This window comes from Vulpes vulpes, chromosome 12 (genome assembly GCF_048418805.1).
Source record: "Vulpes vulpes isolate BD-2025 chromosome 12, VulVul3, whole genome shotgun sequence".
Taxonomy (NCBI): domain Eukaryota; kingdom Metazoa; phylum Chordata; class Mammalia; order Carnivora; family Canidae; genus Vulpes; species Vulpes vulpes.
In genome coordinates, this window is record NC_132791.1 from 25,042,827 (window position 1) to 25,067,226 (window position 24,400).

Here is a 24,400-nt window from a genome sequence, read left to right on the forward strand (position 1 = left end):
GCAGGATTTCTGATCAACTTTCTTGGCAGCCATATAGCTGCACCTTGAGGTATGAAGGTGCTGATAGATGGTCTGCTGAATAATGAGCCCTTTGAAGTTTATATCAAGTCATCTGGCTTTAACTTATGGGAATTCTTCAAATCCTCGGGGGAAAGGGCAGCTAGAACACAATGTGCAGGTCAGTAGGAATCTGGGCAATCAGGTTTTAATTCTCAGTGACTCCCAAGTCAAGACTGTAGGGGAAAAACTGGAAATGTTTGTTTGGAGGGTTTTAGTCAAATGTTGATGGAAACTGCAAAAATTTTAAATTTCGTAAGTGCTGACAAATTGTGTGAGATGACAGGATCTCATATACTTTACAGGTGGTGACAATATCATGAAGTTTATAAAGAGGTGAAAAATAACTCAGAGACAATGAACAGGACTAGAATTTGATAACTCACTAGGCTGTGGTATAGTTTTCTCTTGAAACATAAAATTTCTCTCTATAGTCACCTCACTTTTGATCCATGATAATCAAAGTAAAATCATTATTATTTTAAAGTTTGTTTTATTTATTTGAGAGAGAGAGAGTGCATGAGCAGAGGGGAGGGGCAGAGAGAGAGGAAGAAGCAGGTTCCCCTGCTGAGCCACCACTACCCAAGCCAAAAGCAGATGCTCAACCAACTGAGCCACCCAGGTGCCCCAAAGTAATATTCTTTTCAATCATAAAAGAAATTAGGTCTTATTAGATTTGACCTGATTATCTACATAGGTGCAGCAAGAATGGTAATTAGCCATATAAACCTTTTAAAGTTTGCTTTGTTGGAAGTTTCTATAAGGATTTGTAGATTGGACTTTTAAAAGCCTCTTCAGTCTAGGAAGCTGAGCCAAGAACTTGTCACCAGATTTTGCTTGCAGTACTTATAGATTTGGATGAATTCCTTTCTTTTTGAGCTCTCCAACATATCCTATTTTCTGGGCCTTCCAGGAGTGACTTTCCTTACTTACCTATAAGGCTGGAAACGTATTAACCAGGCGTCAGACTGGTTTTCCCAAGAGGGCTTTGTAAGCATTGGCCCCTTAAAATTGACTTTAATTCCTTAAAACTGTCTGGTCATATGTTATTCTGTGCACATCATTCTTAAATATGACGTTATAGTCAAGTCTTGGTTACATAATCAATATTTTTAATTATGTTCTGTTACAAGGAGGACAGATTTTTATTGAACCTATGCAAATAATTATATTCCCATGAAAATAAGAATACACAAAAGTTTCTGAATCCTGAAGAAGATTAAGCAGGGAAAAAAAGATGAATGTTTCATTTCTGTTTACAAAAGCTAATCTATTAAATATTTTTATGATTTTTACGATATTTATTTTCAGGAAAAAGAGAAAAGGATTCCTTACATCCAGGAACTAGAACATGAAAGCATCACTAATATTCCAAATAAAACCCATAATCATCCTTCATAAATTCATACAGTCCTGTGGAATAATTTCTTGTTCTTAATCTTGGATTAGCAATCTCATGAACCCATCAGTTTGTTCTGGCTGGTCTAAGAATTAAATTGATATGAGATTGATTAACAGGAGAAAAATCAGATTTAATTTTGTACTATGGGAATCTCACACACCTAAGATATACATGCCATCCTGAGCTAAAGCTTCAAAGGAGGTAGGCGGCAATTCACAGGGTGATAAGAAGTGTAGATGATTGGTAATTAGATGTTTGCCCTGCCATATAAATGGGTCAATTAGATAATATTTATCTGTGGTAATAACTCTTATTCTGGGAAACATCCTAAATTTGGATTCGTCTTGGTAGTTAGGGAGGGGCAGAAACTTCTCTTAAGACTACAGGTTCCACATGCTAATGTGGGGGTATTTTGGGGATATTTGTTCTGAACCTTTTTTTGGGAAGGAAGAAGTTTAATCTACCCTTCAAGGTCTTTCTATCTGGACAAAGCAAAAATTGACATGAGACAGGCTAACAGGATTAAATCAGATTTAGTTGCATACATATGGAGAATCCACATAGACATGAAATTTTGAAGACAGTCTGGCAACATGAGGCTTATGTTGCAGCCTGAACTAAGGGCAGGGATGGAAGTCTGGAGATATGAAATGGAGAAAAAATTAGGAGGGTGAGAGGGGATGTTTGGAAAACAAGGATTGCCTACTGTTATGCAGATAAGTTTCTTAGGTAAAGAGTAACCTGTATTAATAGCTCTCTCTTCTAGTACCAAGCTCTCATTTCCAGGGTAAATTTAGGCAGTTGAAGGGGAAATAAAGAACTTTTTCTGAATTTTCTGGTGTTTGCTTTTAACTCAAAATAATGTTCATGCCAAAGTGGTCCATCTTGGGGCAGACTGCTCTTGGCCTTTACATCCTTCACTTGGTATCAGGCATAGTGCCAGGACATATCATGGACATTAATCAAGGGTATTGACACATTTCTAGAAATTTAATGTAATTTAAAAATTGTTTATATTAACATTTACCCATATAGACATAACCTGGGGAAGGTTAAGTATCTTTTTTTTAAAATTTTACAATTCCCATGTAATTCAACAGACCAAAAAAAAAAAAAAACCTAATCATTTTTTGTATCTTTCTTTTTAGGAGGTGAGAGATCCATAGTGACTTTCTAAGGGTGCTTTGGGAAATCTCACATACGGTTTTAGGTGTAAAAGATATTGTTTAGGGTTAGATTTGAGGAAGGCAAAATATTATGTTGTCAGGAGGTTTGAATAGCTGGTTAAATCCGATCATGGATCATTGAGAAACAATGCTTGGCTGCCATTTAACTGAAGTGACAATAAAAAAATTATATGGGACAAAACAAAATTGTAAAAAAAATCCTTAGCTCTTTTAAAACTAAGAAGATTGGTTCTTTTAAATAATCAAGGACATGGTAAACTCAACATGAAATCACAGGAAATTATTCTGATAGAACACAGAGTTCTGGGCAGCCCAGGTGGCTCAGCAGTTTGGCACCGTCTTCAGTCCAGGGTGTGATCCTGGAGACCCAGGATCGGGCTCCCTGCATGGAGCCTGCTTCTCCCTCTGCCTGTGTCTCTGCCTCTCTCTCTCTCTCTCTCTCTCTCTCTCTGTGTCTCTCATGAATAAATAAAAATCTTTTTAAAAAAAAAAAAAGAACACAGAGTCCTTATATCCTTAATGGTGTAGAGAATTGACAGGCCCAAAAGGTGTCACTTGGGTCAGGCCAAGTCACCATACTGGGACTTACAACCTAACCCAATTATAGTTTTTACCACTCTAGAAATATATTTTATCTTGACAATCAGGAATTTTCTGATAAGCATCAGTGAGGTAATATGTCACATGGGTCTTCTCAATCCCCCAAAGGAAGATGAGGTAATCCACCTAGTAAGACCTTCCACCCCCTTTCCCTGCAAAGGAAGATGATCTTGCAAGAACAGTCCTTCCTTGCTAACTAACACTTTCCTTCCTATGAAAACCTTTTGTTTTTTACAACTTCTTGGAGCTCCCCTCTATTTGCTGGATGGGATGCTACTCAGTTCGTGAATTGCTTAATAAAGTCAGTTAGATGTTCAAATTTACTCCATTAAATTTTGCTTTTTAATTGGATTACTCAAAAGGTAAAGAGGGGTGCCTGGCTGGCTCAGTTGATAGAGTATATGAGTCTTGATCTCAGAGTCATTAATTTAAGCCCCACGTTAAGCAAGAAGCCTACTTAGAAAAAAAAATGGTAAAGGGAATGCCCAGGTGGCTCAGTGGTTGAGTGTCTGCCTTTGGCTCAGGGCATGATCCCAGGGTTCTGGGATTAAGTCCCGCATCTGGCTCTCTGTACCGAACTTGCTTCTCCCTCTGCCTATGTCTCTGCTTCTCTCTGTGTCTCTCATGAATAAATAAAATAAAATCTTTTTAAAAAATGGTAAGGAAAATAATTTATAACCTCTTATTAAGTGCAGACCAATAATTCAAGAAGTTGTTGTCATTTTAACAGAGAGAAAACTAAACACTAGTTTTGCATCAGTACGCTATTGATACTAAAGCTCATTTAAAAAAAACAAAATCTTTGACAACTTTAACTGTTAGAAATTGAATTCTTTTTCTTCAAAGCTTCTACAACTTTCCTTATCCTTTTTAGCTTTGTTCTTTTTCTTTGTCATTCTGGAACAACCAGTTGATTTACTTCATGATAAAATTACTCTTCTTTTTCCTTAACAATAACACATCCTATGTACCTTGCATGCTTTGCACATTTCCTTTGCCCTTAGAGTTTCATTTACATACATTGATTATAAGTTTTAACTATTAATAACTTTTATTTTATAGACAAAGATAACACATATATAATTATGAACTATGTGTCACATGCCAGCATTTTGTAACAGACTGGCAAAACTTATGAATGTACCTTCTTATAATTTTTATAAGGATTTGCTTCCTTATGTACAGTTACTTATAGTGGCAAAAAACATGTTTATTAATGGCCTCAAATATCTAGCCTTTCTGTACCAAGTAAAATAATAAGTTAAGGTATATAAACTTAAATTTATACTTAGTAATTAATATTTCAGTGTTTAATCTTAGAAATGACCTAGATATTTAATGAAAATATATTACTTAATTTAGCATGCAAGCCTACAATTGTAAGTTACCAAAAGGATTTTGAAAACTATTTTTAAGCAGACATACTATAAAATATGATTATTATTGAAGTAAACCAATCATATAAGATGCCATCCTTCTAGTTCACTTGCCTATAGCTTCCCCAGGCCAACAGCTTCCAAGTCAGAGCATATCTGAGTTAGAAACCCTTTATCTGTGCTTCTGTAGTAATCTGTGTTTGTCTCTCTCTCTCTCTCTCTCTCTCTCTCTCTCTCTGATTGTTTTGTATGTCTGTATAGTAATTGTCTCCTTAATTATCTGCACCAACTGAGTAGTGACATCCTTGTTGCAAGAATGTAGCCTTTAACGTCTTTATCTCATATATTTAACACTATTCTAGTACACAAAGGGATCAATAAATGTTTTTGAATGATTGATTCAGTGAATGAATGGCACCAACTTTCTTGGTTGGGTAAAGTCACTGAAAACAAGATTTGATATAAGCCTCCCCAGTCTCTCAGTCAAGAAATCAACTAGGGCTTTGATAATTCTATGATATAGGCTGTAAAGTAGAAAAGTCTGAGAAATAAAGGGCAGTGAAGATTAGAGCTGAGTGCCCACTATAGGGAAGTAACTCATATCAAAGAGAATCATTCAAAAGTCAGTGCAAGCAGAGGTGCTGTGATTTGTTTAAATAATTTATGCAATTCTACACCCAATGCACTAGGGGTGGGGAATTTTCTGCTCTATTTTTCTAGAACATGAGATGAAGTTGTTAAAAACAAAATTCAACTGAGGAAACTTTAAAGATCTCATTGGATTTATTCGGTGGTTCATGAATCAGGTGGCATCCCATTGTAGCAGATAGAAAGGAGCTCCAAAGAGCTGACCAAAGTGGGAGACTTTTATAGGCTGAAGTGGCCAGGGACAAGGAAAGAGCAGATTACCTCCTTTTTCTTTGAGGGACACACAGGGTCTATCAGGCAGATTACTAACTGGTACTGACTAGGAGATTCCAGATTGATTGGTTTGAGATGATATTCCTGGGAGAGGTTGAAATTGCAGTTAGGGCTTGCTCACATGGAGCACAAGTGACTCCATTTTGGGACCTTTAAAAGGAAGTTATCACTGACAATATTTCTGCTTTCAAAAATGTTCCTGAAAAGAGAAATCTGAGATAAATGATACAAAAACAAACTTTTGTGACTTGTTCGTTTTAGATATTGCTGAGCTTTTTAAATGAAAGTAACGGCAATTTGATTCTCTCATTTGGACTATTTCACTGAAAGAAGGATGTGCAATTTTATGTTTTGTCTTTGAAATTATTTTGGTTTTTCTGATTTGATATTCTTTCTTGCTTTGCAAAATGAAAGCAAGCAAGCAAGCAAGAAGGCAAGCTTCCCTTCCTTATTCTATATTTTTTAAAATGTCCAAATAGATTTTACATTGTGATGATAATTGGAGCTAAAATGAACTTGAACTAATTTAAAAATTACATAGAAATTTTCTAATATCTTCATCCAGGGAGAGTTAAGTATATATATTTCCAGGCAAGAGAGGAATATGCTGTGTATTTAAAATGTATTTCTGGTGATAAACACTGATGAGAGTAGAAGGTGCAAACCTTCCTTTAATATTCAACTCAAAAACTCCACATACATCCCAGAGGAAAACTGAGTGGAAGAACATGGAAAAATGTGCCTGGAAAAGATTGAGTATTTTTGGCTCATCAAAGTTGGGGAGCTTAACCAAATATCCTTCCCACCTCTGGAAATGTCAGGAAACATTTTAACATACCCTGCATCACTTTATCCTTAGAAAACTCTGGAATAGACAAGACAGTTGTTTTGGTCTCCATTTCATGGAAATGAAAATGATGTCTAGAGTGATTAAGTGACTTTAACAGAGGTACAGCTGTAGTAGGAATGTATCTGTTTAACAGAAAACAGCCGTCCAGTTTTGCCTCATGGTTAAGACTGAATTTATCTGTTTTCAACTTCATGTACAAGTGGAGTGATCTCTCCAGAACTTCAAGAGGCTCGCTGATGTTCATATCCAGATTTCATAAGATGCAGAGGAATTATGAAGTGGGATCCTTCTGCTGGACATCCTTATGCATGCAGATAACCCACAGGAAACATGAGGGAGTTATCCTCAATTGCTTCTACTAATCTCTGTGCCTCAAACCATGCCCTTGAAGGAGAAAGGATTGGATCACTCATTTCTTTAGATGATCAGTGTATCCTTCTTCAGGGAATTTAAAGTAGAATGGCCTACCTGTAGTTCACCCTGAGGAGCTGTATCCCACAATCAGGATTTTGTTTTTGGTTACCTCATTACCCTTCTATGTATTTCTATATAGCAACTAACTGTAAAGGACTTCACATGATAATAGCTACCTGGAATTAGGATACTGCAAGCACTGAATTGACTTTCCACTGTCTTCTGCTCTAAAGAAAAGAAAATTTGGTGACCAGCCTTGTCCTGCAGAACATTATAGAAGAGGGAGCACCAAGGGAATAGCACTGCTTGCCATCATCAGCAAATCCAGACCTGAGTGTATGTTTCTCCAAGTTCTGCCAGAAGCTCAGCGGGGAGAAGTGGTACTAAGGGGCCTACACTTTCCGTCTGCCTGTAGTTACTCCACATTTAGTATTGAAACATGGTAAGCCTTTAAAAAGTGAACTACATGGAAAACTTTTCATTATACTTCTTTTTAAATTTTTTTTTTATTTATTCATGAGAGACACAGAGAGAGAGGCAGAGACATAGGCAGAGGGAGAAGCAGACTCCATGCTGGGGACCCCATATGGGACTTGATCCCAGGACCCCGGGATCAGGACCTGAGCTGAAGGCAGATGCTCAACTACTGAGTCACTCAGGTGGAGAAACTTCCGTTCTAAAAAATAACCAGGTATTCTGTTTCCACCATTTAGTCATGGTATTTCTTTAATATCTTGGACAGTGCTGCATGGATAATAACTGCTTAGTAAACGTTTGTTGAACGAAAGGATAAATGAATTAATAAAGGAGGACTTACTAGTAGCACTTCCTGGTATTTCAGGCAGCATGTCATGTGCCGGAATATTATTGTGAACAAAACAGACAAAGTCTGTGCCTTTGGGAAGTTTGTGGTCTAATGTAGGACACACCTATACAAGAGTCATACACACATATAATTGTAAACTGTGCTCAGTACTGTGAAGGGATGTTATCACTTTGAGAGAGTTTTCTACATTTTTTGATAGGAAAGGTTTTGTTGCCTTGAAGAAATGGTTTGATTTGCCTTATATAGTTGATCCCAATTGATCAGTTTCTTCCTTTTATTTTATTTGCCAAGAAACTCAGAACTAATTTGAATCTAATTTTAGAAATTATGTTTTATGATGAACATGTTTATGTTCTCATTTTTATTCATATTAATATTCTAGCCATTCATTGATTCATTCAGTAAATACTTACAGAGTATCTACCATGTACCAGGCTGCATGCTAGGCATACGGTATTGAACAAAACAAACATGGTCCCATCCCTATGGAGGTTATAGTACAGAGAGGAGCGAGAAATTAAATAGTAATTGCATGAATAAACACAGTAACCATATATGAAAAGTCTTATAGGGTGAGTGGAAACATGGCAATATGAGAGAATAATGGAGAAGGAGAAGGGAAATTCTCTCTTTCTCCAAGGAACTGATTCTTTGAATGGAGACCTGAAAGGTAAACTGATAAAGAGAGAGTGTGTATATGTATGTTTGTGTGCAGAGGGGTGACTTGAGGACACCAGAGGGATAGGTGAACCATTGAAGGCAAAGGAAACTTAGAATCTCCTGATGTGGAAAGAACCACTCTTTAATACCTAAAAGAAAGCCAAGCTTCTTGATCCTTAATGAACTAAAAGGAGAGGGGCACTAAATGGCCATACAAAGCTTAGAAGGCTATTTTAAGGATTTGATTTTTATCTTAAGATCATCAAAACACTGTTGAAAGGTTTTCATGGGGGAGATGGCATGATTAGAATTACATTTTTAAAAATTTACTCAGCTGTGAAATGGATTGGAAAGAATAAATGAGGACTTTTAAAACATTAAAAATATTGATACTGGGGCACCTGGGTGGCTCAGCTGGTTAAGCATTGGACTCTAGGTTTCGGCTTATGTCATGATCTCTCAGATGTGAGATGGAGTCCCATGTTAGGCTTGATGGGCTCCTGGCTCAGCTGGGAGTCTGCTTTAGATTCTCTCTCCCTCTGCCCTTCTCTCCTAACCCCATGTGCATGCACTTTCTCTCTCTCTCTCTCTCAACTAACTAACTAACTAACTAAATAAATAATTTTTTTTTAAAAGAAACCGCTGATATCAGCCATTCTTGTTTTGCTTGAGGTTTCACTGTGTATACTATTGTAGCCTTTTTGTTTAAATTTATACTATTTTTACACAAGGAACATTCTCTTGTCCTATTTGTTTTAAATAGGCCATTTAAACACTTCATTGAACATTGTCAGGGATTTCTGAGAGGACACTTTGAGGGTATGACTGCAGGGAGAGAAGAATAATGGAAAATAAGGAACGATGTGGGAAAAACAGAAGAGGCTGACTGCCTTTGGTTAATGGCTGGCCATACATCCCTAAGCTTGCCTGGAGATGCAGTCCTCATTTTTGTTCATCCAGCGATACCAGAGGCTCATTAGTAGTAGGGCATCAATATATGTTTGTAGAATTAATTAACTAATTAACTAAGACATTCTTATCTTTTCCAGAATTCTTACATTCCATAAAGGAAGCTATATTGGGAGATTTTTCTTTTGTTTTTGTTTTTTGTTTTTTTTTCACCTGGCTTATCTTTCTATTAGAACAGAGATGATTATGAGGTCCATGAAGCTATGGATCTTTTTTTTTTTTTTTGAAGGTAGGGAAAAGCAATAAAGCAATAACTACAAATAAATACAGCAATATGGTTTTTCTTTCTCCCATCATGGAACTGTGTTTCTGTGAGTTCATTTTTGGTGCAACTTTATATACCCTCCAGTCTGGAAAGAAGCCAACTCTGAAGTTTGAAATCCTAAGTTCCATAGTGGTTTCTGTAAGAAGATTGACAGAATATGCCTACATATGAATTCATGTTTGCAGGCAGAGGCAGAGGAGAATGTAGTCTACACTTCAGTCATGCTGTCGCTTAGGTGGTTCATTTGCTCTGATAATAGCTCTAACAGCCTTATTAGTCTCTCACACATATTTGTCTGGCAATGAAATCATTCTTCTCTCGTTAGGGACATGCAGAATGTTGGACAAGAAGTGCCTCAGGCTATCTCTCAACACTCTATCACAGCCAGACTGTCCACCAAAAAACGTTTCAAAATGCACTCCATCTACTTCACACACAAAGCACCCACAGCTAAATTAAGATGCTAATGACTGTGCTGATGACTCTAGCATAAAGATGCTGGAGTGCTACTGAGAAAGAAATGTTTCTCTACTGTCAAATCGATTTAGAACATTTCAAGGAACTGGACATTTTATGAAGCCTTTGCTTTGCAAGTTTTCAATATAGAAAGATAAATTTTATTTTTTTATCACTGAAGACTGTGTTAGTTATGATGGACTAGAGACAGAAATAGGGTGTTCTAAATGTTGTCTTAGTATTTCTTTCTGCTGCATACAAAGAAGCTGCTCTTGACCTTCTTACAACACCTCTGGGAGAGGAGATTTAGATATCTTGTCTAGATCCTGGTCTTGTTATTAGTTTTTCATCCCTTCCCTCTCTAGTCACTCTGAGCCTCTCCAGTGGCTCATATGTTTCCATGAGGCTGTGCCTTCCTCCAAAATACCTACCTTCAGTGGTGCAATAAATTGTTTAATAAAAAGAGTTTTTGGTAAAAGTTTACCACAAACCAAATTTCCCATCTTCTTTCCACATCTGCTCCCTCTCAATCAGTGGCACCTCCTTCCACCATCAAGGTACAAATATGGATGTTATCCTCATTACCTCTGTCTTTACTCCTCACGGCTGTCCATCAATTGTAATTGTAATTTTCTTTTTTTTTTTTTTTTTTGTAATTGTAATTTTCAATTGTAATTTTGTCAATTGTAATTTTAAAATATCTCTTAAATCTGAGATTTTTTTTCATTCCCATGGTTACTGCTCTGTTTCAAGACATCTCTTCTTCCCATTAGACTAATACAGTGGCCTCTTATGAGTTAATATTTATATCTAATAATGGAGAGTTTACTAACACAGTACCAGTATTTATATTTCACCAGTAAATGGGTAGAAACTATAGTTTAAAAAAAGTCTCAGGAATAAACAATGACAGATGTTCATATTTTTGCATAAATTAAACCTCAAAGCCTTATTGGAATATTGAGAGTGTATAAGAAGTATCTAGTAAATATATAGTAAATGTGACATACTCTTTGGTGTTATAGATATCTATTTTATGTTTTATATTTCTAGTTTAATGCCAATTAAAATGTCATGAAGATTAAATTTTAGATTTCATAAGAAATATGTCAATTAAGATATAAACAGCTCTACATACAAGCAAATGCTGGCTAAAATAAACCAAAGAATATTTGGAAGGGACATGCTCAAAACCAAGCAAGAGAAATCACCATGAACAAAAATGAAGAAATCATGCAATATCAGAGCTGTGAGCAAGGGCTTCTGCCAACATCGCCATGGGGTTACTGAAAATACACTGAGATCTTAACAGCTTGGTTTTGGGTTTTAGATGCACAGAGAAGGAGAAATGTTTAGTGGCCATAGGTCTCATATACTTAGGAAACTATTACTAAGCTTCTTGCTTAAAGCCAAAACCAGCAAGTGTTTCCCCATCCCTGAAAAGAATACCAGAAAATCTCTGTTCACTGCCTCTAGGAAGCAGCAAGAAAGTTCACCATTAGTGTGTCTGTGGATGAAAAATACCCTTGAAAAATGAAAACATCAGAATTGGGTCATATGCATATGAAGGGGTCAATAAATTAAGAGCTATAAAATACCTTAGACTTGAAATATTGTGCAAGAAACTGCTATGTCAGACATTTCCATAGTCCAGAGCATATTTGACTTCCCCCAAAAAGAATACAGAATGACAGGATGAAGAGAAGCTCATAGTGCAAATGTTCAAATAATACAGAATGAACCGTTGTGGGATAGAGTCCCAGATCCAGTAAGTAGAAGAATTTAGATGCTTAGAACTAGAAATAAGAGAAGTGTGAAAGAAGGTTTACAGTAAGTTTTCTTAAACTATTCAAAGAGATAAAGAACAGAAGTCATATGGGAGAGACCAAAAATGTATAAAAAGAATTAGAAAGTTTGAAAAGGTCTCTCTACAAAAAAGTCTCCATATAAAAAACATTCTGAATGCAAAGCCTGAATAGTAAACCAGAAACAGATGGAAAGGGAATTCATGAACTGGACAACAAGTGTGAGGAAATCACTTAGAAGGTACCATTGGGAGAGAAAGTGATGAAAAACATTAAAATATTACTTAAAGGGGCAGCTCAGTGGTTTAGCACTGCTTCAGCCCAGGGCATGATCCTGGAAACCCAGGATCGAGTCCCATGGCGGGCTCCCTGCATGGGGCCTGCTTCTCCCTCTGCCTGTGTCTCTGCCTCTCTTTCTCTCTGTGTCTCTCATGAATAAATAAAATAAAATCTTAAAAAAATATATTATTTAAGGGATATGGAAACCACAATGAGAGCCCATATATATCTAGTAGGCAATATTTTGAGTGGTCTTGGCTAATAATTTTCTAAAGTTGAAGAGAAGCATGAGTTCTTAAATTAAAGAAATTCTTTGAGTCTCAAACAGGGAAAAAATGAAAGCAAGTCATGGTAAAATGGCATGATATTAAGATATACAATTATTATAAAAGCTAGGAGAAAGATTATGTATAAGAATACATTTTAAATTATCAGCACACTTCTTATCAGTAATAATAGATTTCAAAATACAATGGGATTACATCCCCAAAATGCTGAAGGAAAATAGTGTTGAATGGCAATTTAGATTTTAAATTAAATGTGCATGATTGCATTAAGATCTAGTCTGAATGGGCTAGGTTATTCTGTGGATTAGAAATGTCTCAATGTCTAACACATCTATCACAATGAAAGTTTGTTTCTCTGGACCCCTGGGTGGCTCAGTGGTTTAGCGCCTGCCTTCAGCCCAGGGAGTGATCCTGGAGTCCCCAGATCGAGTCCTACATCAGGCATGGAGCCTGCTTCTGCCTCTGCTTATGTCTCTGCCTCTGTCTGCCTCTGCCTCTGTCTCTCATGAATAAATAAATAAATAAAATATTAAAAAAAAAAGAGTTTATTTTTCATACTTTCCCAGTTTGCTTCATGTAACTCCCCAGGTTAACCTTTTTACATGCTCTGACTCTTTGATTTTGACTGTTCCAATCTCTTGGTTCTAGGACCTTACAATGAGACCTCTGTGTTTTCTGCCACAGGAAAAGAAGGGACATGGAAAGCTTATACCTGTTTCCTTTCTGCCCAGAATTAGCATCTCACTTCCACTTGCAGACCACTGGGCAGAACTAATCAATTAGCCCCATCTAATTTTAAGGAAAATTAACATTGGGAAGTGTTATCTTTCACTTGCCTGGAAAGAGAGGCAAACCAAATATTGTGAGTACTAATAATGTCTACCATGGTTGAACTCTCTTGATATCAGAACTTTAGTTCACATTTCTTTCCAAACACAGAGCATAGTAATCCCCTTCTTAGCTAAGAAAACCCAACATGTCTTATGCAGTCATAGAGTCATAGTCTTAGTCCAAGATCTCTGGGGATGCAAAGTAGTCTTATTTGAAAGTCTGTTAGATTCAATTATAGCTCTTTTTGGTCCAGGGAACTATGATAAAAAAAATTCCAAACCTTTGTGGTGCCTGGGTGGCTAAGTTGGGTAAGTGTCTGACTCTTGGTTTTGGTTCAAGTCATGATCTCAGGGTCCTGGGATTGAGCCCTGTGTCAGACTCTGAATTCATCACGGAGTCTGCTTGTCCTTCTCTCTCTGCTCCTCCTTCTCCTCTCTCTCTCTCTGGAATAAATAAAATCTTTTTTTTTTAAAGATTTTATTTATTTATTCATGAGACACACACACAGAGTGAGAGAGAGAGAGAGAGAGAGAGAGAGAGAGGCAGAGACACAGGCAGAGGGAGAAGCAGGCTCCATGCAGGGAGCCCGACATGGAACTCTATCCCAGGTCTCCAGGATCACACCCTGGGCTGAAGGCAGCACTAAACCGCTGAGCCACCTGGCTGCCCTGGAATAAATAAAATCTTAAAACAAGAATACAAGCCCTTAAAACATAATTTATGATGGTAGCATGAATTTTGGTTAAGTGCAAGTACTTTCATTCAGAAATGGGGTTAATATTACATACACAGTAGTCATTGGTCTGTAACAACTCTGAAATCCTGATGATAGACATTGTGAGGATGCTCTGAACTAGTGGTGGGGGATATTCTTTAATCAGGCCCTCATGTGATTGCTAAAGGAGCTCCCTTACACGTTGTATTCTCTAGCCTAGCCTCTGGCTTTCTATGGAGAGATGCTTCTTTTTTTGTTATTTCTCTTGTTTACATCTAAATTGCTGTCATGAAATATGCCCTCCTTGGGAGATATACTTCTTTCTCATCCTGCCACCTGCTCATTGAAAGTTGGATGCTCAAGGGTTATTTTAAATCTTGAACAGTCACATGACTTTTTGTTTAAGCTTTTAGTATAACTCTGTCAAAATTTATTAAGCTTCATTTTTACTTGATTGAAGTCAGTTCCATATGCCAACTATTACCTCTAGAGTTCCTTTCGAAGTAAGATCTCCAGATATGCTCTATATCTTTGCTTTCTTCTCTGCATATCTTTTTCTCTCTCAACTTAATGAGAGCTAAAATGCAGGTGTCAGGCCCCTGAGGAATGGATTATCCTTTATTCTTACCTTTGCACTAATTTTATCCAATTGAAACATTTTATTGGAGATTTTTTCCTCAGTGGCTTTTTTCCCCCAATCTTACATTTTATTGCTTGTAACACAAGAATATATTTTTTTCCCAGCATTGCAAAGTCCTGAATTTCTAACTGCTGGACTTCATAGAGAGGTGATCTGAGTCTCAAAACCATGAACTTATACTGGTACCAATTTGCAAATTTGTGTGATTGTCCTGAGCTTTGTTGAGGATTTTAGATATAATCCTGGAAAAAACTAACGAGAGATTGATCCAGGTTATGGGTTTATCAGCCAGCTGTAATGGGAGAATAATTGGGAAAAAGACTTAAAGGTATTCATAAGATAGTATCATATATCATGGAGTAAAGAATCTAAGCTGAACTAAGACAGAAGTAACATAGCAAAGGGTTGAAGAAAAGAAAATAAGACATTATAGGATTGGTGGTCTCTGTGGAAAGAAGACAAATAGCTTTTCTTTTCTCAGATCCTTGATCTACTTTCATAAAAGTTGACCAAATGTAGAATTGGGCAGTTAAAATTGTCATTCCAGACAGGCATACTAATTTTTCAGCACAGAAACCAGAATTAAATATTGATGTATTGTGCCAGAGACAAGTTCCACCTTCCACCCAGAGAAGTGCCAAATTCTTCATGGAAGATAATAAAGTTCTTCCTGTGTGTGTTCCCATGGCTTTTTGGCTGCTCTCATCCTCAGATTTTCAGGAATCCAAATATCTCCAGCTTACCTGAATGGCAGAGACAAGACCCAAGAGACAGAAAGAGAATAGGAAAAGAGTATACCTTTAGTGGGTATTATATTAATAGTCCATCTCAAATATTTAAAGCAAGCACCACCATGTGGTTACCAACACTATTATGTATGTGTTACTATGTTATATATGAAAACAATCTGAGATATTGGAGAATTAACAGTAGAAAATAATATCTTGACATAAGAATCTGATACAGTGTGATCTACATCATTAAGGGCTGGATAGTAATATTTTTCTCCAGATTTTCTGTAAGGGAGTTTATCTACCTGTCATCTCTTCAGATAATAATATACCTCTTAATATTTTATAGTTGGAAGTTTCCTGAAATATGCCCATGGAAGTTTGTCTTCCAAACTCAATTCCTGCTCCACCTTAATACAAGATATTCTGTGGTTGGCTTTCTGCCACAGTGCATAGCATCTTGAGCTAGGGGGCTTATAGTTCTCATAGCAAAGTCTGGTTGGAGGCAGGTACGAAAATTGAGGGGGGCATACTGTGCAGTAATCAGGGTCCAAGCAGTGTCTATGTTTCATTTTTTGTTGCTTAGACCCAAAGCACAAAGGGAAAATCAAACTCTGTATTATTCTATTTAAAAATAAAAACGTTAATGACAGAAGAAAGGAAATAAAAAGTGTGCTCTGGGCTATTTTCAATACTACGATGAATAAAATAATTGCTTATCTGTGTAACTCCTCTTTACGTCATATCTTTTCCACCTAATTTAAAGCTGTTGTTATTCAGCAAAAATGAATATGCAGCTTTCTATTGCCTATAGTGAACAAGAAATCTTCGGTGTTGTCCTGAGTATAATCAAATTCATATAAGCTAGCATCACAAATGTAGTCAGCCACCTCCAACACAGATGGATTCCATGTGAAACATTAAGTTGTTAGATCTCTGGCCAGGGCCAGAATGAGTCTCCTTGTATTTAATCACTATTTCAGGATTTAGTTTGCCTGGGCTTTGTCTTTCCCAGGTACTACCTGTGTGGTGGGAGTAAATCATTTCCTTCCCCTTATAAATCCAATGGGAGAATGTCAATCCTATCTTGATTGGACAAGATAGGACAGCCTATCTTGCCAGTATGCATAAAAGGATATTTTTCTCTAGTTCTTGATCTCTGAAAGGAATACAATTAATGAGAATATTGGATTCACAGAAACCTCTGAGTCAGGAAGTCTGTGGATGCCAGCATTGTGCCAGCATTGTGATTATGGCTTCATCACTTGACAATCACAGAGATGATGTTTAAGAGTTCCCACATGAGCATATATTGCACATTGCAATTTTTTCTTATAATATTGAATCAGCTCAGAAGTCTTGTTGATTGCTTTAGCTACTCCAAGCTTGTTTGGATAGAAAATCACCCTGAAACCTATTAGCTCACTTCCCTCTCAGCATGGCCAGTCATACAGACCTGAGTATCAATTCCAGAAAAGTTATTTTTTAGGATGTCATTCAATATTTCTTCAATTCCCATCACACTTGGTGCCTTGAAAATATCCTCTATAATCTTTCTTCCCCCCGAAGCATGTATAAACAAATTTAATTCCTTGTTAGATGCTAATTGCAACTGCCATATAACTGGGCCTCTGAAACTTTCTAAAAACATTATCCATATGTCAAGGTCCTCCCCTAACTGCCTGATTATCCTAATGAGAGACTCATTTTTTTCTTCCTCCTGCTGACTGCACCCCATCTATTTTGTAAGCTAAATATACACCGTGAAAATATCTTCAAGATGGTTTGAGATTATCAGCCATTGTTCAGTGATAATAATTATAATAGGTAGCTCTGCAAAAGCATCATTGGTGTTAGGTTATGTGAGGCTGGAAAGTCTCCCTCATTTTTGGTATGTTTCTCAATTAACTCATTTTACTTAGTAAAGAAACCTTCTAGAAAACAAGTCTATGTGACATCATCTATACATGTTTATACATCTATAACATCTATAAACAATGTTTATACATCTATAAGCATCTCTGGAAGCCTTTGGAGTATGTGAGAATGCTATGATGCAACATTTCAAGGAAGAATCTAGAGAGGCTGAGAGGAGATTGGTGTGCTAAGCTGAATTGAAATCCTCAAGATTGTTAGAGAATAATGGTTCTGCATATAGTGTAGGAGCTCTTGTTTTAACTTCACTGAGTGGAATGGATGCTGTATGCTGTCAAGACCTCCATTTCAGGACCTTCCCCATCTTCCAAAATATTAACTGCCAATGACTCACAGCTGGGTTTGCTTCCTTGGACAACTCCTGGCACCAAATATCTTGGGTTAAGACCCTCTCTGGAACTTACCTTCAGTGGAGGGGAGGTGCCTTGGTTGAGGTTATACCCTGTTGTTTATGGGATTGGCTCAGGGTCTATGGCAAACATTCTTAGTTCATTTTCTCCCTTTGTCTACAAATTCCTCTTCCTTCACTTCCTTATAGGTGATAAAGGATCTGGAGATCATAATCCCCAATGGATGGCCAGTACACAAATCTCTGGACCTGAAATAGGTGCATCATTGTGGGTAATCTGGAGGTGTGCTGCTGATATTATTATAGCAGATACTTAGTCATTTACGTGGGTAACTCTTACACTTGGGCAAGGAAAACTCAGATATTTCAAGGACTGTGGGACAGAGGGTCTCAGCTGACATTGATATCTGGGCTTCCAAAGTGTCATCATGATCCCCTAGTTAGAATCAGAGCATAGGTACACCTGGTATTAAAAAAAGTTCTGGCCCAAGTTTATCAGAGTGAAGTTAAGCAAGTTGATTAAGGACATTTGTTACATGTATGCCAGTAAGAGCCCAAGCTGCAAGTTTATTGCAAATCTATCTGGTTCCACATGACATCCTCTCCCATTATTTTCCCCATTCAAAGTTTATAGGTGCAACTGGACTTAAGAACTATAAAAACTAAAACAAACATTGAGAAGAAAAATACCATTTCAACTGACATAAGAATTGGTGGCCTCTGCCTTGCTTTTTAGAAGTTTGGAGCATTTCCCTGAAGAGAATAGATAAGTAAAAATTAAAATTCATGTAAGATGAAAGATGAAGGGATATGTGATCAAAGTCCATAAATCATGAAAGGTACACACAGCTTTGCCCAAAAGAGAAGTACCAAGAGGTTTGGGATTGGTCTTATGCTTTTTAAAGGAAGGCACAAGTTACAATAGTGAAGTTATATACCTCTTTACTGCAAAAATAGGTATTAAGTATGAAATGTGGATACATTTAAGAAGATGTAGGTATTCTTGGATATTTATGTCTGATACCCTACTTAGATGACAGGAATCCTAGAGTGTTAGAGCCAGACTGTGGTACAATACTCTGAGACTTTGGCCTGGTGTAGAGGCAGAGCTGGGTGGAATCAGAGGCACTGAAAAAAAACAAAGGCAAAAGTGAGTTGTCATTGCAAATGGCAGAACTAAGAGGAATCTGGATACAAAAAAACAGGATAGAATTTGGGTGGAAATGCCCAGGGATAAGACTGAAGTCAAAACTCAGAGGAATTCTTTGACTCTCAGGATTGGCCCAATGCCTCCCTTGTGAGAAAAAGAATTATCTGTAAAAGGCAAAGCAGGGGAGAAGGAACTCCTACTATGAGGTCTCAGCTTGCTCTCAGGTCTCAGTCACTGATGATGAGAATGGAAATGCTTTTGAAAGATTTTATCTAAAAATTTTATGAAAATTTTGAATTTTAAAAATAATATGTTTGTTACAAAGTATTTTGTTTCTGATAATTTTTTTTAAACACAGCCTTTATTTATTTTTTAAATTTTTATTTATTTATGATAGTCACAGAGAGAGAGAGAGAGAGAGAGAGGCAGAGGGAGAAGCAGGCTCCATGCACCGGGAGCCCGATGTGGGACTCGATCCCGGGTCTCCAGGATCGCGCCCTGGGCCAAAGGCAGGTGCTAAACCGCTGCGCCACCCAGGGATCCCTCTGATAAATTTTGACATAATATTATTGCCTCCAAGAAAATGTGTCATGTATGCTTTCCCTATGTAATAACTAGTACTTTAAGGAATTTCTTACCTCCTTTCCCAAAGAACAGAAGGGAGTGTTTTGGATATTGGATCCTATTGGGGCCATATATAGTTGCTGTTTGTGTGTTTGCTCTCTGTATCCATTCTTTCTTCCAAACACTGCTCTGATTTGGGGAATTACTCTTTCACATTGGATATAGTCTAGTGGGGTTCACATCCAGTGACCAGACTTCATTATCCAAGAGGCAGGCCTTGGACATAAAATTGACTAAAAAAAATTTCCATCTTGAAATTAATTTTTATACAGAGTGATTAAAATCAGTGAGCATTTGTTGATCCCATGGGATATCCACTATTAGAAATATGTTTAGAAGAGTGACAGAATCACAGAGTAATAGGAAATTTCTTTCTGTACTTCAGTTGTTGATGAATCAAATAGAATAAAATTTAGAGAATCAGAGATATAGCTCTGAGTAAGTGTATTTATATGTATATATATATATATATATACATATATATATATATATCTCAGATGTGATGTACAAGACCAATGAAATGCACCTTCTTAATCTTAGAAAAATGTCAATAAATTGATGATACACTGAACCATGATAAAAATGATAATAAATTTGAAAAAAAGGTATATGCTACATTTCATGACAGTGAAACAAGACAACTTGAAAATAATCCTAAAGTGGGGCACCTGGATGGCTCAGTCAGTTAAGAGTATGACTCTTGATTTTGGCTCAGGTCATGATCTTGGGGTCCTGGGGTCAAGCCCCAAGTTGGGGTCCATGCTGTGCTAAGTGAGGAGTCTGCTTGAGGATTCTCTTTCTCTCTCTCTCCCTCTGCTTGCATGCTCTCTCTCAGATAAATAAACTTAAAAAAAAAACTGCTAAAGTTTAAGCAAACAAAATAAGAAACTAAGAAGTTCACTGGAAATAGGAGATACTACTTTTCTAAACAATCATTAGTTGAAATTAGAATTTAAAATTGTGTGACTTGTAGGAAGATGAACATAAAATTCCACATATCAAAATATACATGGTCCAATCCAAACTGTTTACAGAAGAAAATTAATGATTAAATGCTTTTAATTATTAAATAATAAGAAATAAATCACCCTTTTAAATATGTTTTAAAAGTGTGCTAGAGCCCCTAGTGTACAAAAACCCATAGAAATAATTTTGTATTAACTAAAGAGTAAAAAGGTCATCTTACATTATGAAAACAATTCTTTTTTAAATCCAATTTGAACATTATTTTTAATCATTTTTAAAAATAATTTATTTATTTATTCATGAGAGACACAGAAAGAGAGGCAGAGACACAGGCAGAGGGAGGAGAGAAGCAGACTCCATGCAAGGAGCCTGATGTGGGACTCGATCCTGGGAATCCGGAATCACACCCTGAGCTGAAAATAGACGATCAACCACTGAGCCACCCAAGCATCCCTATTTTTAATTTTTTTTCACCTTTCTTGGTTGCTTGATAATTCTTTAATATTTTCTTCTTAGAATTAAAAAAGTATGTCAACTTATTATTCTCTCCTATTAGATAAATAGGTTATTCAAATGAAATTTTTATATTTATTTCTACATCTGTATATTCATTTTTGCTCAGTATGACTTCAGAAATTCCAGATAAATTTATTGTATGGAATGGGGAAATGTTTTATCTCTTTTTATATCTTTATTGGCATTTTAACCCAACTAGGGGTTGGAGTATGCATATTTCTAAGGTTGGAATATATTTACTTTCTTTTACCTTACTCTTCCAGTATTTATTTCTGAAAACACATAGTGGCAGCTGCTTTCCCCTGTAAGGGCATGTTTCAAAAAAATCCTGTTAATAACAACTAGAAATTGTATTTTTTTCATTTTCTAGGCTAGGAAATCACTCAATAGAGCAGTTCTGATAGAACAATGACATCACATTCTTCAAAAACTGGCATTAGTCTTTATTCAAAAACTCACATAACCCAAATCCATTTCAAGTTGCTTAAAAAACTTTAATGCCTTTCTTTTATAATTTGTTTTACCATTTACAACATTTTATTTCTAATTGAAATGCTTCCAAATGGATCAAATGGAAGTGTTAATATTAGAAATCTTGTAAACCCACAGCTAATATCATGGTCAGTGGGGAAAAATTGAGACTTTTCCCTCTATGGTCAGGAAAACGACAGAGATGTCCACTCTCACCACTATTACTTAACATAGTACTGAATTCCTAGCCTCAGCAATCAGACAACAAAAAGAAATAAAAGGCATCCAAATTGGCAAAGAAGAAGTGAAACTTTCACTATTTGCAGATGACATAATACTCTAGATAGAAAATCTGAAAGACTCCACCAAAAAATTTCTGGAATTGATATGCAAACTCAATAAAGTCATGGGATACAAAATCAATATGCAGAAATCTGTTGTGTTTCTATACACCAATAATGAAGCAGCAGAAAGAGAAATTAAGGAATCGATCTCATTTACAATTGTACCCCAAACAATAAGATACCTAGGAATAAACCTAGCCAAAAAGGTGAAAGACCTGTATTCTGAAAACTATAGAACACCTGAGAAGGAAATTGAAGAGGACACAAAGAAATGGAAAAGCAGTCCATGCTAATGGATTGGAAGAACAAACATTGTTAAAATGTCTATACTGCCCCAAGCATTCTCCACATTTGATGCAATCCCTATCAAAATTACTAACAGCATTTTTCACAGAGCTTGAGCAATCCTAGAATTTATATGGAACTACAAAATACTGCAATTGCCAAAGCAACCTTGAAAAAGAAAACTAAAGCTGGAGGCATCACAATTCTGGACTTGAAGTTATATTACAAAGCTCTAGTAATCAAGACAGTTTGGTACTGGCACAAAAATAGACATGTAGATCAATGGAACTGAATTGAAAACCCAGAAATTAACCCACAATTATATGGTCAATTAATCACAAAGCAGGAAAGAATATCCAGTGGGAAAATGTATCTTCAACAAATGGTGTTGGGAAAACTGGACGGCAACATGCAAAAGAATGAAACTGGACCCCTTTCTTATACTATACACAAAAATAAATTAGAAATGGATTAAAGATCTAAATGTGAGACCTGAAACCATAAAATTACTAGAGAAGAGCACAGGGAGCAAACTCTTTGACATCAGCCCTAGCAACTTCTTTTTCAATATATCTTCTGAGTCAAGGGAAACAAAGGCAAAAATAAACCATTGAGACTTCATAAAAAAAAAAAAAAGCTTATGCACAGTGAAGGAAATAATCAATAAACTAAAAGGCATCCTGCAGAATAGGAGAAAATTTGTAAGTGACATATCTGATAAAGGATTTGTATCCAGGGATCCCTGGGTGGCGCAGCGGTTTGGCGCCTGCCTTTGGCCCGGGGTGTGATCCTGGAGACCCGGGATCGAATCCCACGTCGGGCTCCCGGTGCATGGAGCCTGCTTCTCCCTCCGCCTGTGTCTCTGCCTCTCTCTCTCTCTCTGTGACTATCATAAATAAATAAAAAATTAAAAAAAAATTAAAAAAGGATTTGTATCCAAAATATACAAAGAACTTTTATAGCTCAACACCCCAAAAATGAGTATTTTATATTATACTATTAAAAATGGGCAGAAGTCATGAATAGACATTTTTCTAAAGAAGACATTCAGATGGCCAACAGACACATGAAAAGATGTTCAACATCACTCATCATCCAGGAAATGCAAATCTAAACTATAATGTCACCTCACACCTGTCAGAATGGCTAAAATCAACAACACAAGAAACAACATGTGTTGGTGAGGATGTGGAGAAAAAGGAACTCTCATGCACTGTTGGTGGGAATGCAAGTTGGTGCAGGCACTGTGGAAAACACTGTGGTGTATCCTCAAAAAGCTAAAAATAGAACTACCAAACAATTTAGCAATTGAGCTAAGTATTACTCAAAGAATGCAAAAATACTAATTTAAAGGGATGCATGCACCCAGATGTTTATAGCAACATTATCAATAATAGCCAAACAATGGAAAGAGCCTGAATGTCCATCAGCTGATGAATGAATAAATGAGTGGTATATATGTGCATGCGTGCATGTGCATGTGTGTGCACATGCACACATACCCACATACACACACAGAGAGGAATATTACTCAGCCATACAAAAGAATGAAATCTTGCCATTGCAATGATGTATATAGAACTATAGAGTAGTATGCTAAGTGAAATAAGCCAGTCAGAGAAAGACAAATACCATATGATCTCACTCATATGTAGAATTTAAGAAACAAAACAAGGGAGGCAAACCACGAAACAGACTCTTACCTATAGAGAACAAACTGATAAGGAGAGGCTTGTGTGGGGATGGGTTGAATAGGTGATGGGGATTAAGGAGAGCATTTAGAGCAGCCCGGGTGGCTCAGCGGTTTAGCGTCACCTTCAGCCCAGGGCCTGATCCTGGAGTCCTAGGATCGAGTTCCAGGTCGGGCTCCCTGCATGGAGCCTGCTTCTCCCTCTGCCTGTGCCTCTGCCTCTGCCTTTCTCTCCCTCTCTCTGTGTCTCTCATGAATAAATAAATAAAATCTTAAAAAACTAAGGAGTACGTTTAATGTTATATTACACATTAAGGAGAGCACTGGGTGTTATATTAAAGTGTTGAATCACTGTGTTGTACACCTGAAACTAATACTACAATGTATGTTAATTAACTGGAATTTAAATAAAAACTTAAAAAAAAAAGTCTTGTGTTCTGTTTTTATATCTCACAGCAAAATGCTGTCACATTTTTTGGTAAATTTTCCTTTCTGAACATAAACAAAGTTCTAATATAAACATACCCACATACACACACTGTCCTATTACTTTTTAATAACTCAGATTTTACATTTTTCTATGGATTTCTTTATTAAATTTTCATTTATAATTTTTTTGGGGAAATTTCAAACCTCTAGGCATCTTCCCAGGACAGGATATATGTTTACATGTTAAAATTATCACATCTGGGACGCCTGAGTGGCTTAGTGGTTGAGCAGAGTTCTGGGATCGAGTCCCACATTGGGCTCCTTGCACGGAGCCTGCTTCTCTTCCGTCTGCCTATGTCTCTGCCTCTCT